Source organism: Parasteatoda tepidariorum, chromosome 10, assembly GCF_043381705.1.
Source record: "Parasteatoda tepidariorum isolate YZ-2023 chromosome 10, CAS_Ptep_4.0, whole genome shotgun sequence".
Taxonomy (NCBI): Eukaryota; Metazoa; Arthropoda; class Arachnida; order Araneae; family Theridiidae; genus Parasteatoda; species Parasteatoda tepidariorum.
Window position 1 is genome coordinate 25,185,646 of NC_092213.1, and position 13,529 is coordinate 25,199,174.

At 27.6% G+C, this 13,529-nt stretch overlaps 1 protein-coding gene across 1 annotated transcript in view; it reads right to left on the bottom strand.

The window, feature by feature from the left end:
* The window catches only part of LOC107437477 (uncharacterized), a 255,881-nt gene that overhangs the window by 193,772 nt on the left and 48,580 nt on the right, over window positions 1-13,529 (bottom strand). The gene's annotated exons all lie outside the window — the stretch shown is intronic.

A 13,529-nucleotide genomic window follows, 5' to 3' on the forward strand; every position in this document is an offset into this window, starting at 1 on the left:
AAATGTATTCCAAAATAACATCATTTCCAAATAGTTTTAAATTAAATAAACCCTTTCTTTAAGAGAGCACTATATATTCAATATTTAAGCACCAGAAAACTAAAATGGTTAAAATTACTTTCAAATATATTTTTCACCAAGGTGTTTCTAACAGCTTTAGAATTCTTAAATCTAAATTTATTTTCCGCAGTAAAATAAAATGAAAACGCTTTTACTAATTTCCGCAAAATATTTTAACGAAAAATCTGAAAATAAACAATAACAAAAAAACGAAAGTTTGAAAGGTAACTATATTCTAAGTAATTTAATTAGTTTTCTGAAGAGATTTCTAGAATTTCTTTGTTTGGATATGCGAAGTAAGAACAAGAGTTTTTCATTCAAATAGAATTATTCCTTTCAAATAAAGTAAATTGAATTTTTCTAAAAAGATACTTATTTTGTTGACTAAAATAAACGCTTGCGTATTTTAAATTCGTTATTGCCTTAATATTATTTTGTTTGTTGTTTTCTTCAATTTAAGTCTCCTGTGTATTCTAGATTAGTATTTTACTCGTTTATTTTAATCTCATGCTTATTATGAAGTATCTTAAACAATACGAGAGTGTATTCATACAAGATACAAACAATACAAGAGTGTATCGATGCAAGAAACAAACAATACTGGAGCATAATCTACAAGATTCAAACAATAAAAAAGTTTACTTAGTGTATCTATGATTTTTTAAATGTATGTAGTACATTTAAAATAATTTTTTTAATTATATAATTATTAGCATTTTTAAATGAAATAAATCAGTCTACATTAAAATAAATTATTAATCAGTTAAGGGGAGATACTCAGAAAAGTTGTTCGAAGTTTAAAAACAAACTACAGCATTTATTTCTCTGTTAATTAGTATCGTCCCACAGTAAACTTATTGTAAGATCCCCCTTTCCAATATATCACCGAAGTCAAGCTTCACTGGCTGCGGTCAGTGAGCTAGTGGGTGACCACTTTGATCAGCCTCAGAAAGGAAAGGGGGCCCGGTAGCAGTCATCGTTAAATTGTTGAAACGTAAAGTGATTGACATTGAACGCAGTTAGGTAATTAAGGGCTGCTCTAATATGTGAAACAGTGTATTATATTATTAAATTTAAATATTTTATAGTGTATTACATTATTTAATTAAAATTTAACTGTACGAAATTTACAATTTGTTTCATATCCTTTTTTTGAAGTATTTTTTATAATTACACTTATTAAATAATTATCTGTTACTGCACTAAATTTGCATTGAAACAATTGTAGCAGAGTAGACAAACAACTACTTTTCTGTTATAAATTTGTGTTACAAATTAAACTCTATTACATTCTTTTATAGAAAACTCGATTATTACCATAAAATTCACAATTGGCATTTCACAGCCATTCTTTTTATCTGAAGCCAGTACCAAATAGACTTCTTACCTTTTTTTTCTGCAAGCCATTGTAACTTTAATTGCAAACGAAGGAAAAGTTGGAACTACTAAACGAAAAATTTATTCAATCAAATTCCACCATTTTGTAACACCTCAAATCAAGCCATCTTTTAACTAAGAACAAACGAGCAGACGATAATATATGGTTTGGAATCGCCAAATTTCTGCAATGTATTATTCCACAGAGAGACAATTATTTTATAATTGTACTTACTTATTAAATAATTATTCTCTTCTCCAGCACATTTGTACTGAAATTGTAATAAAGTGGACAAGCAAATACTATTCTGTTGAAAATTTTTGTTATAAATTAACTTTAGTTACAATCTTTCAAAAACAAAAACCATAAAACTCAAAACTGGTATTTCACAACCATTCTTTCTTATTTGAAACAAGAACCAAATCGACTTTTTACCATCTTTTTTACCATCCATTGCAACTTTATTTGCAAACAAAGGAAAAGTTGGAACTACTAAGCGAAAAATTTATTCAAGCAAATGCCACCATTTTGTAACACTTCAAATCAAGCCATCCCTTAACTAAGAACAAACGAGCAGACTATAATATATGGTTTAGAACCACCAAATTTCTGCAATGTATTATTCCGCAGAGAGACAATTATTTTATAACTGTACTTACTTATTAAATAATTATTCTCTTCTCCAGTACTGAAATTGTAATAAAGTAGACAAGCAAATACAATTCTGTTGAAAAATTTTTTTATAAATTAACTTTAGTTACAATCTTTCAAAAACAAAAACTCAATTATTACATAAAACTCAAAATTTTCATTTCACAACTATCCTTTCTTATTTGAAACAAGAGCCAAATCAACTGCTTATCATCTTTTTTACCATTCATTGTAACTTTAATTGCAAACAAAGGAAAAATTGGAACTACTAAACGAAAAATTTATTCAAGCAAATGCCACCATTTTGTAACACTTCAAATCAAGCCATTCGTAAACTAAGAGCAAGCGAGCAGGCGATAATATACGGTTTAGAACCACTAACTTTCTGCAATGTATTTTTCAGCTGAGAGATCACGCGAAAGTATTTCGAATTCTGCTGTTACCAGACTTTTATTTCCGATTCCGTTTTGCGAAACGCAATAATAGCAATAAGAGAACTATTGTTGCAAGGTTCTTTCACATTTAGTTGCAGTGAAGGGTCTTTCGCAAGCTACAATCAGGAAATGGAAATCCACTTTTATGGACTGAAGTTCGTTTTGCCCCGAACCTTTCACCATAGTAAATGAATTCATGAATGAAGATTGTGATTCCCCGGCACAAATGACATTCTTTCTATTTTTGAAGAATTGAATGCGTTTTAACCCAGAGAACTTTATGGATTCATTACATTTTGAAAAGTGTATTATAGATAAATAAAATCGTATGAGTTCGTCCATTTAGAATTTTAATAATATATTGATTTTTGAGAAAACTGATGTGTTTAACTAAACGAAATCCTAACTTAGAGTCCATGAAAAATAGACTTTTGCTACGGAAAAATTAATACAAGATAGTTTTTGACAAAAAGCTTTGTTATGTTATTATAAATGATACCTGAAAACTTCCTACTTTTTTTGATAACCGTCGTTGAACAAACGAATCTTTGAGTTTACGACTACCAATGTTAAACTCCGTAGCCATGTAACTTTGAACCCAATCCAGAAGACAAGGGAACTCCAGGATCAAGTTTAGGAGAAATTTTGCCTTCATGGAAGACTTTTGTAAGGAACTAACCCGCATTTGCGTTACATGAAGAGGAAAACCACGAAAACCTCCCATGGTTAGTTTGACGGCAAGACCATCGCTGGGATACGAAAGTGGTTCACCTCATTGAAAGGCGAACGCTCTATCCCATGAGCCACCACACCTCCTACTTTTTTGAGGAAAGTGGGGATGATTAGAGGGGGCGATTTCTTCTAGACATACAAGTACATGCAAGTACTTCTAGACATGTACGTTTCAAAAGCCATACTTTTTTTCTTCAGAAAACTCTTGCAGCTTCTGTATTATTTGTCCTATTTATTTGTGTATAATCTCATTTGTTTCAGGGTAAAATAATGCCTCACTTGTTTAGGTAACACTATAAAATGCGTAAATAGGTACTGTGTATGTACTTTTTTTTACATAAAGTTCTTATAATCTCTGAACTATTAGTTCGGTCGTCTAAGTATTTATCCAATTCAGTTCAGCAAGAGAAAATGCATGGAAAAATATGCCATATATGTCTGTCTTGAATAAATTCTATCCTCCCCCTCAAATTACCCCCATTTTCCTCCAAAAATGGGAAAAGCGTATAAAAGAAAGTTGGAGAGTTTTCAGGTATGACAGCAAAATAAAGCTTTTACTCAAAATATATCTTGGTAATTATTTTTTGAATAAACACCCTTATTGTTGCTATAATTACTGATTTACTGATCATGTGATGATACCCTTTTTCTTACTATACTCTCTTAAAATGAACGTGTGAAAATAACTCAACTTGAGTGCTATTTAACTCTTTCATCCAGATAAAACCGGCCTTTTCATCTTGAGTTAAAATCACTCAAGTGAAAGAGTTATATGGAAATAGCTCAATTTGAGTGAAAAAAATTTCACTCAAAATTGAGTTATTTTCACTCGAGTTTGAGTGATTTTCAGTATTACCTGAGTGGATCGTTTTCACTCAAACTTGAGTGATTCTAACTCGTGTTTGAGCGATTTTCAGAATTTCAGTTTGTAAATTGCCGTCAAAATTTTTACTGTTAATATACAAAATGTTTGTATTTAGTGGTGCCATCTATCGTAAGCGATAGAAAATACTATAGCTTTTGTTTAAAAAAAAATTCCTTTTGAAAGAAAGCCTTAGAAAGGATTTTCTTCTATCATAACGTTTGTTTAATTTAAATATCGAGTTAGATAGCATAGTACTTGTGAAAGTTCTCGCTGTGAGCATATCGACACAGTGCATCCTGGGATTTGAACTCGCTTCCCGTCTGTCGTGAGATTGACCGATTAACCCTCTCGGCTACAGTTCTGTGTCAAGACGACTACAAAGAACTAATTACTTTCATGAGCTGGGTCTTGTTGGCGAGGATCAAGTTTTTATTTGTTAAATCAAATAAGGTGAAAACACAGTTAAAAAAAATTTTCAGAGTTAACAGTTCGAATAGCAGCATTTTATGGTTATTCAATTGTTTTGATTGCATACGGTAAAACAACAATTAAATGAATTATTACTTAAGAGTTTTTTTTATAAAAATTCCTAACCACTGTAGATTTGAGTTTGTTTTGTTTTTTTTATTTCCCCTAAGTTTCATCACTTTTCTTTTAAGTTTAATTTTTGAAAGTAAGGAGCTCTAAACGAATTTTTAAAGCAAGCAGTTTTATAAATATATGCTCATTTAGGTTCAATTGAGAATACTATGAGTTATTTTTTTTCGAAAAAATTTATTCGTTTAATTGATAAAGCTTTATTTTCAAGCAATAAAAAAGGAATATTGTTTTAAATTGTCTGAATTTTAAGACAAATTTCTGAAACTAAGTGAAATTAATAAATTTTTGATGAAGACGTTTGAAGCTAAAAAATCTGGATTATATACACTTTTTCAAACTCAATTTTGAACTCTTTTGATACAAATTTGTTTAAAATCCAAACTATATATTTGTTTTGATTAGAAATAAATAAGTATAATTTTTATTCTGCATTAATACTAACTTAGTATGAATTCGAATAAAAAAATTAACTAATTAACATTAACTACTTGACTTTACTTTAATATTGTTTTTACCATGAACTTTGCTCAAGCATAGTTTTCTTAAGTCAAAAAGAAATGAATAATAAAAATTAATAAAAACGACATTTTTAATAAAATTACTAAAGTACAGAAATATTTAAATGCCTAATTTTAACCTAAATTAATTTATGCGTAATTTAAATTGCATCGCTTCTGAATTATAAATAATTACAATTAAATCAAGTATGTATTTTATGAATTTTAACTATTATGAATATAGATAGTTGCGTTATTTCCGTTATCAATATATATGTTTAGAATTTTTACCTAATTGTAAGAAATTAATATATAATCAAAAAGAAAAAAAGGAAAAAACATTATAAAAATTTAATATACCAGCCAGGGAAACAAGATTGAAGACATCAAACTCTTTCAATCTTACAACAATGCAAAGTAACTGCAGTTTTTCTGCAGATTCATCAGAAAGTATACTTCTGAAACAATGACTGCATAATTACTTCAAATTTACTGCAGAATGACCACGGATTTAAAGTTTCAGTTTTTTCTTAATTTATGATTTTAAAGTGACCTCACTTAAACTACAGTAATTTTGTAGACAATAGCTAAAAGTTTTTTCGAAATAAATTACTCAGAAATTACTTCGCATTAGCTGCAAAATAACTGCAGTGTTTTTACAGTTAAGATTGCACTACTGAAAATTTGCGGTTAACTCTAGAAAAATTACAAAATTACTTCAGTTCTGTAGAAAAACTACAGTTTATTTTCAGCTGGGATATAGGTATCTAAATTCAAATTGAACTATATCTCATAATAAATATTATTTTTAATTCTGCCCCTATATTTTTACTATTAATCTATAACAATTGTAAAATTCTAATTTATTTGCATTTTCAAATACTTTAATTAGCATTGTACTTTTCATTAAATATTAATTCTGCATTTTCAATTTTGCCTCGAAAATTGAACTTGAAGAAAAGTGGTAAGAACTTTTATGCTAGCAACAAAGGAAAAATAGTTTGTATAATGTGATAAATACTTTACGAAATACGAAGATAGTATTAATTCTGAATTCCAATTAAATAAAAGCTAAAAACAGGATAAAAACAGAAAAATTCAAAATACTGCTTAATTTTCTTAAATATAATATTTTACACTTTTTCTTTGAATGATATATTTATAATAAAATGCATTGAACACCTGAAGATTCTGATTTGAATGAATGGATGTTGCAAATGTGAACTTTCATAAATTAAAGACAGTCAACTTGATTAATAGAAAGCAATTTAAATAACAGCAATTATAGACTGTATGAACAATATTTTCTTAAATATCTTTTATAAAAGAAGTATAGAATGATATGAAATTAATTATCCAGAAGTGTTCTGTACCAAAATTATACGAAAAAAAAACTAAAACATGGATATAAATTTATTATATTAAAATAAAATGTTAAAACTTGCATATGAAATCTGAAAAAATTCTAAAACTCTTATCAGATATAGTATATTCCCACATGCTTTGACAAAGATTCTAGCATGGAATCAGATTTTTTTAATATTCCACAATCATCCACATTTAACACTTTCAATTTTAATAATTTTTTTGACAAACAATTTAAATGAATAGTATTTCATTAAAAAACGCTGAAAAACAGCTAATTTAAATGGAATGTGTATATAACCCATTCAAAATAAAAGTATTTTCAAAATAAAAGCAACAAGGTATATTTACTTACTAAAAAGTAAAACAGCATCTTCTTCAGAAATACCGCTGGGAACTAAAAGTTGTTTTAATTCTTCTTAATTCAAAATATTAAATGACATTATCTCCAGAAAAAAAAATTAAGCGTAAATTAAAACGAAGACATAATCTATTCAGATCACAGAATATAACAATTTTATTTAGATTTATAATCGTTTGCTTTTTAAAATAAAACGATAGAAATTCCAGCTTATAGCCCGCACACAATTAAATAATAAATAAATCACTCAAGTTTGAGCTAAAAGCACTCAAATGTTGCTTAATAAATACCACTCAAGTTTGAGTAAACGCAAAGCAAGAATTTCGCTCAAATATGAATTTATTTCACTCAAGCTGAGTTAGAAAATATTTAACTCTTTTTTGAGTAGGGGGAATAACTCTTTCATTTAAAGAGAGTACTATAAAAATCTAATATTATCATCATACATAGCCTACGAACTGATATCTTATCACGTGATTTTACTATCAGTGAGAATGAAACAGGAACGATTATCGAGATTTTTCATGTGAATAATTATTTTCTTTGGACAAAATACTAAAAGTTTTAAAAGTATTGTTTCCCTGTAAAACATTTTATATCCCTAATTGAAAAGATTTTAATTGTTATTCCAAATTAAGGGCTTAAACTTAAGTCCAAACTTATTAAAAGACTTAACATTTTTAATCATTAATAAAGGTTAAACATATTGAAAGCTTTAAAGTTAATAAACAATAAGTATTATAAGGTTTGTGTAAAACTGCGCCAAGTTAACATATGTACATAAAATACTAAACACGATATTATTAAACATTATTAGGAAATAACTTTCCGCATTAACTAATCTAGTTACCTTTGGCGACCAGTTAGATCAATATCCATAATACTCTTGTGTAACATATAAACTTTAATACATAACGAAGCCGAATGCGCAGCACAACCGCATTAAATAATCGAAATCTCTACCTCCTCTTCCAATCCTAACACCTTAATTAGTTTTAAACAGTATTTTAAACACATTTTTCCTCGTCCAGCTGTTGCCCGCGGCTGTGACCGCGCAGAAATGCTTTAATTTCAATTTTAACTATTCTTAAGAAATGTCTGCGTAGTTGTCATAGCTCTTTACATATTAAATTTTAGTTATAATTTAAAATCTGTCATTAAATCACCCAAACTTCAGCAAGTATGAGTTTTGTTCATTTCAGCTTAACAGGCAGAAGTAGTTTGATGTCATGAAATAAGATTTAAAAGAAACTTATTTCAGTGATCCATTCAATACTGTACTACTTCCTCCCACACCCCTTTAATATAGTATAATATATAAATGCTATTCCTCGAAATAAGGCACGCCCTGTCACTACAAAAACGGTGCTATGATACCACATTCAGTGATACCAATGTATGATAATATGCGATATCATAGCATCATTTATGTTTTAAATTTCTACAACTATTTTTTAGATAGAAACAAAAATAAATATAAATAATTACTACGTAACAAAGTTTTTATTTCTCTAAAAATACAAAATTATTCTAAATAAATACTTAACATCGTATAACTAACTATTCATCACTACTTAAATTATTACTTAAGACTACCCAACAAAATGAATCTAAATGAATACTTAAGGTATAACTAATTTTTTAACACTATTATTTCTTTACTACTAGTGGGCTGCGCTCCCTGCTCGCTTAACAGAATTATGAGAGAAATATTTGGTTGTGGAAAGTGTAAAGCATGAGCTTAAGCAAACAGAATTATTTTTGGTACATGCATTTTTAATTAATAATTTTAATTTTTGATGAAACAGAAACTATTTTGCATCCAAAATTACTGGACTGCAATCATGGAGGTTGGTGGGCGGTAGCGATCAAGGGGCGTGAACATCTCCATTGGTGAAACATAATCTTACTCTTCTCTCCATTTCTGATAAAAACCAGATGAAAAAATAAATAGATTTATCTTCTGAAATTATTTCCAATGATTTATATTTCCTGTGAAATATTATATTTCTGTGTTCCTAAATACAATATTTCAATAGAACTCTCGAAATTCTATTTCCATTTCCTTTGAGAGGTTAAAGCTATTTATACGTCATGTTTCGTAAAGAATGGTGACAAGAAAATGGATTGTGTGTTATATCATTTTCCGTCGTCTTGTCCAATGTAATGCAGTTAGTTACTTTGGAAAAGAATGCAGTACACAAATTCAATTGAGCAAATCTTATTATAGTTCCTGTGATAACTTAAGTAATAAGTGTGCAAAAAGTTATTCCAAATAAATCATACACACTTACTTTATTTCTTATTTTAGATTACGGGCATTTTTTAGCAATAAAAATATATCATTGAGTTTAAAGATGTTGAAAAGTGTTTTTGGAAAAAATTACATTGTATGCTTTTTAATGCTAATTTTGTTACTTAGACGAACGTTTTTTTTTAATAGATAATTTCGATTTTGGCATAATTAGTAAAGGGATATAGTGCGCAAAAAAGAGTAATAACCCAGAATAACTTTTAACCAAATGATTGAATTTTCATGTATTACGACTCAATCATAACGGTACAAGGGGATCAAGTATACAAACGGTATTTTAAGTTCTGTATCAGACATTAAAACGTACTTTTTCTGAATAAACATACATTTTTTTCGATGGATTTTGATTTCTGACTCTCGAATATCGGGAAGAAACATGCTTTGATCAGAAGAGCGGTCTAAAGTTTGGACCATTAATGTTAATTTTACTTCTTGGGTATATTACGAAAAAGATTTTAAGCAACTAAAAACACTTTGCCCACATTTATAAAATTAGCTTATTTAAAGATAATTCAGTGCAAAAAATTATTTATAATAATTATTATTTCATTTAAAAATAGTCGAAAAAAATTTGAATTGTTGGCTATACAAGTTTTTGCATCATTTTCAAAGAGTATAATTTTATAAGACAAAATGCAAAATTTGAACGAAAGTGGTCAAATAGTTCATTGGAATTTGAATTTTTAGGAAGTTGCAAATTTAAAATTTCCGACCGATGAACCGATTAAAAAATATTGTACTGATTTGAATTAAATTTTGTATCTTGCATTATAAAATTACATTCTTTAAAATGATGTGAAAATTTCAGCAAATAAGGGCTGCAACGCAAGGATGACTATGATAATTATCGAAAACTTTTGAAGTAATAAAAATAAATTAATCCTTGAAGGTCCGGAAATATTTCAAATTTACATCTCACCAGGCATAATTATAATAATTAATTATTATAATTAATTAGGATAATTTATTATGATAATTAATTATTAATAATATTATAAATGTTTGCAATTGAACTAATATTAAATATGGCAAATATAAGAGTACCAAAACTAAAAAAATTATTTTGTCTCAAAAAACGTGGCATTGGCAGTCAGTAAAAATACCATACAGCCTATTTAAACCTTTAAGGTCTAATTAAATAAATAATTTAAAACTATCAAATAATTTCTATTGTTGCGAACAGCATTTTTAAAGATAAATTTGCTATTTTTAGCTAATTTAGATTTTCGGCACAATTTACGAAATTTACTAATAAAAACATATTTATATACTCATAGTTTTAGAACGTAATTTAGCTATTTTTTCTAATTTAGTTTCAGTCAACTTTTTACAAAATTTACGTAATAAAACAAATTAATGGAATTACAGTTTTAGAACGTAATTTGGCAATTTTGAAGGCTATTTTAGAAAATCGGTTGTTTTATAATTAATTTAAGTAATCGAAAGAAATTATGCATTTATAGTCCGAGAACGTTAACTGTAAAAAATTTCAAATCTAATTACCGTAAAAAAATACGAATACTTTTAATCATAAAATCAATTTTTACTGTAAAAGTTTACAAAACAAATAATCTAATATACCGCAATTTTTACAGCAGTATTTACTATAAAATCGCTGTAATTAAACAACTGTTACTATAAAAATTAGGGTATAAAATTTTGCGTTAAAAATGGATTTTACTAATGAAGCACCTAGGGTATATTTTACCGCAAATTGATCCGAAATTTTTTTTTATTGCTAGGCAGAAAACATAGTTGATATGAAGTATATATCGTACTAGATTAAATTTGCAATATCCTTTAATACCATATTATTTTAAATTTAAAATTTTCAGTAACAATCCTATACATGAGAGGAATTTAGAAAATTTATAGGATTGTTACTAAAGATTCGAAATTATTTCTTACAAACAAAAAACAACAAAAAAAGTTTTTAACTGTATAATTTTTTCAATATCTTAAAATTTAAAATTCTTAAAATTTAATTATTCTTAATCTTAAAAATAATTATTCTTAAAATCTTAAAATTTAAAAATCGGTTCACATATCTTAAAATTTAAAATAAAATTGAATTTTTTTAAAAATAATTTTGTGGCAATGTTAATAATGTGCAGGAAAGATTTCTAATATGAAATAGTTCTCTAGCTTTCGACATCCCTATTTAGTAGAAGGAGTTGGTGAACTCAACCAAATATTACTTATAACATGTGTGAAAGTTGTGTTAAGACAACTTTCTAAAAAAAGAAGTCTTCTATTGGCCTTAAATACGAGCATGGATGGTGTTAGAAAAAATTTCTTTTGCAGCATTTTTAATGGAGAAAAATTTCTGGTAAAATTACCATAACTACGAAACTAATAAAATTATCAAGTAACCATAACATAACTAGTAAAATTACTATACCATATGACTTTTCTGGCTAAAAAAAAGTCTAATTATACGGTATTTAAACCAATAATTTGGTAACTTTCAATTCATATATGGTAACGCTTTACCGGATATTCATGTTTTCAAAGTCATAGCTTTTATTACCACACATTTAGTAAAAAAAACCAAACTGAAAAGTAAATTTTACCAAATAAATGTTTTATGGTAGCATGCTCAAAAGTATTATAATAAAATTAGCAAATTTTGCCACCTTTACCAAATTTTAATACAGATTATAAAACGTTATTTTACTGTTAATTTTATCAAAATCAAAACCAGCGTGTGCCTATAAAAAATTTTGGGCTTTCTGGTATTTCCATAGAGCTAGAATGATGGTCAATATTACCATATTCTGGTATTTTTGACCACCCTTATTTTCTCAGTGAACAAACTGCGTTACATTTAACCAAATGCTAAATGCTCTGTTATATTTTATATATAAATTTTTTTGTCATTAAATAGTCAATAAATAAGCATGATTGAATTCATTTTAACATTGTTTTTTAAAGCTTTCTCGCAAAGGAAAATAAAAAAAGTCACAGTTTAAGCATCTTAAACAAGAACTAAAGCTATAACTTTAAACTATATATACCATTTTGCCGAGAAGAATTATTTGGGCTTTAGAAATGATTCAAATGTTGTAAAAGCTATTAAACTTTTCAAAAAACAGCTAATTTGGTGATATTTTTCGCGTCGAAAAAAATTATCAAAATCACTGCCTTGTTCTCTCTCAGTTCATCATTGCCTTGTTCTCAGGTGATGCAGCATTGGAGTAAGTTTTTAAATATTAAAAAATTAGACTGCAACCGTTTTTAATTTTCGCAAAACTGTGCCATTTTCAGATTAAGCATAGAGGGTGCTGGCTTTAGATACGCTAAACTTGACCTAACAGTCGTGAGTAACTGTTGCAAACTAACAACAGCTATGAAAATTGCATATCATTTGCAAAAAAACATAATTTCAGATGACAACGGTGACTTCGAAAAACAGCCTTAACTTTGAGAAGTGTAAATTTTTATGCTATATGGTTAGTTACAAATATGCTATACCACACAATATGAGATGGTATTTCTTATTTAAATACGATGCATCATATTGTAAAATCTTATCCTTTTGCAGCTAATGGTTATAGATCTGCTATAAATAAGCTTTCTTCTCTTAAGTCTAGCTATAGAACTCCAGCAGCTTGAATCAAATCAAATTGTTCTTTCAGAAGACGGCCTTGTTGACAATTTTATGTAGCAAAATGTATGTAGACGGTATATATACATATATATATATACTACGACGGAATATATATTATGTATGTAGACGGTAGACAATTTTATGTAGCAAAATTTTGTAATTAATATTGAAATTAAGGGAATGGACACAAAGGTTATAAATTAAATTCATAATAATTAAACTCAACGTATTTAATTTGTTGTGATACCACAACAAATTAAATGCGTATGTTGACACTTTCTCATATTAAGACAATTTTTTTATATTTGGCATTTTATTATTTTTATTCATTGGAATAACATGGCTGCGATTTTGAGTTTTGAAATTTTTTCCGATTCCTAAATATTTACATCGGTTACTTAGTACATCGCAAGTAATAATAATGGGCATAAGCACCGAGAAAAAAAATTCCGGTTTAAATTACCATACTGTATAGTAAAGATATTTCTGGTAAGAAAACCATAATTCTGACTAATAAAATATATATATATATATATATATATATTTTATTAGTCAGAATTATGGTTTTCTTACCAGAAATATCTTTACTATACAGTATGGTAATTTAAACCGGAATTTTTTTTCTCGGTGCTTATGCCCATTATTATTACCAATGGAAATGA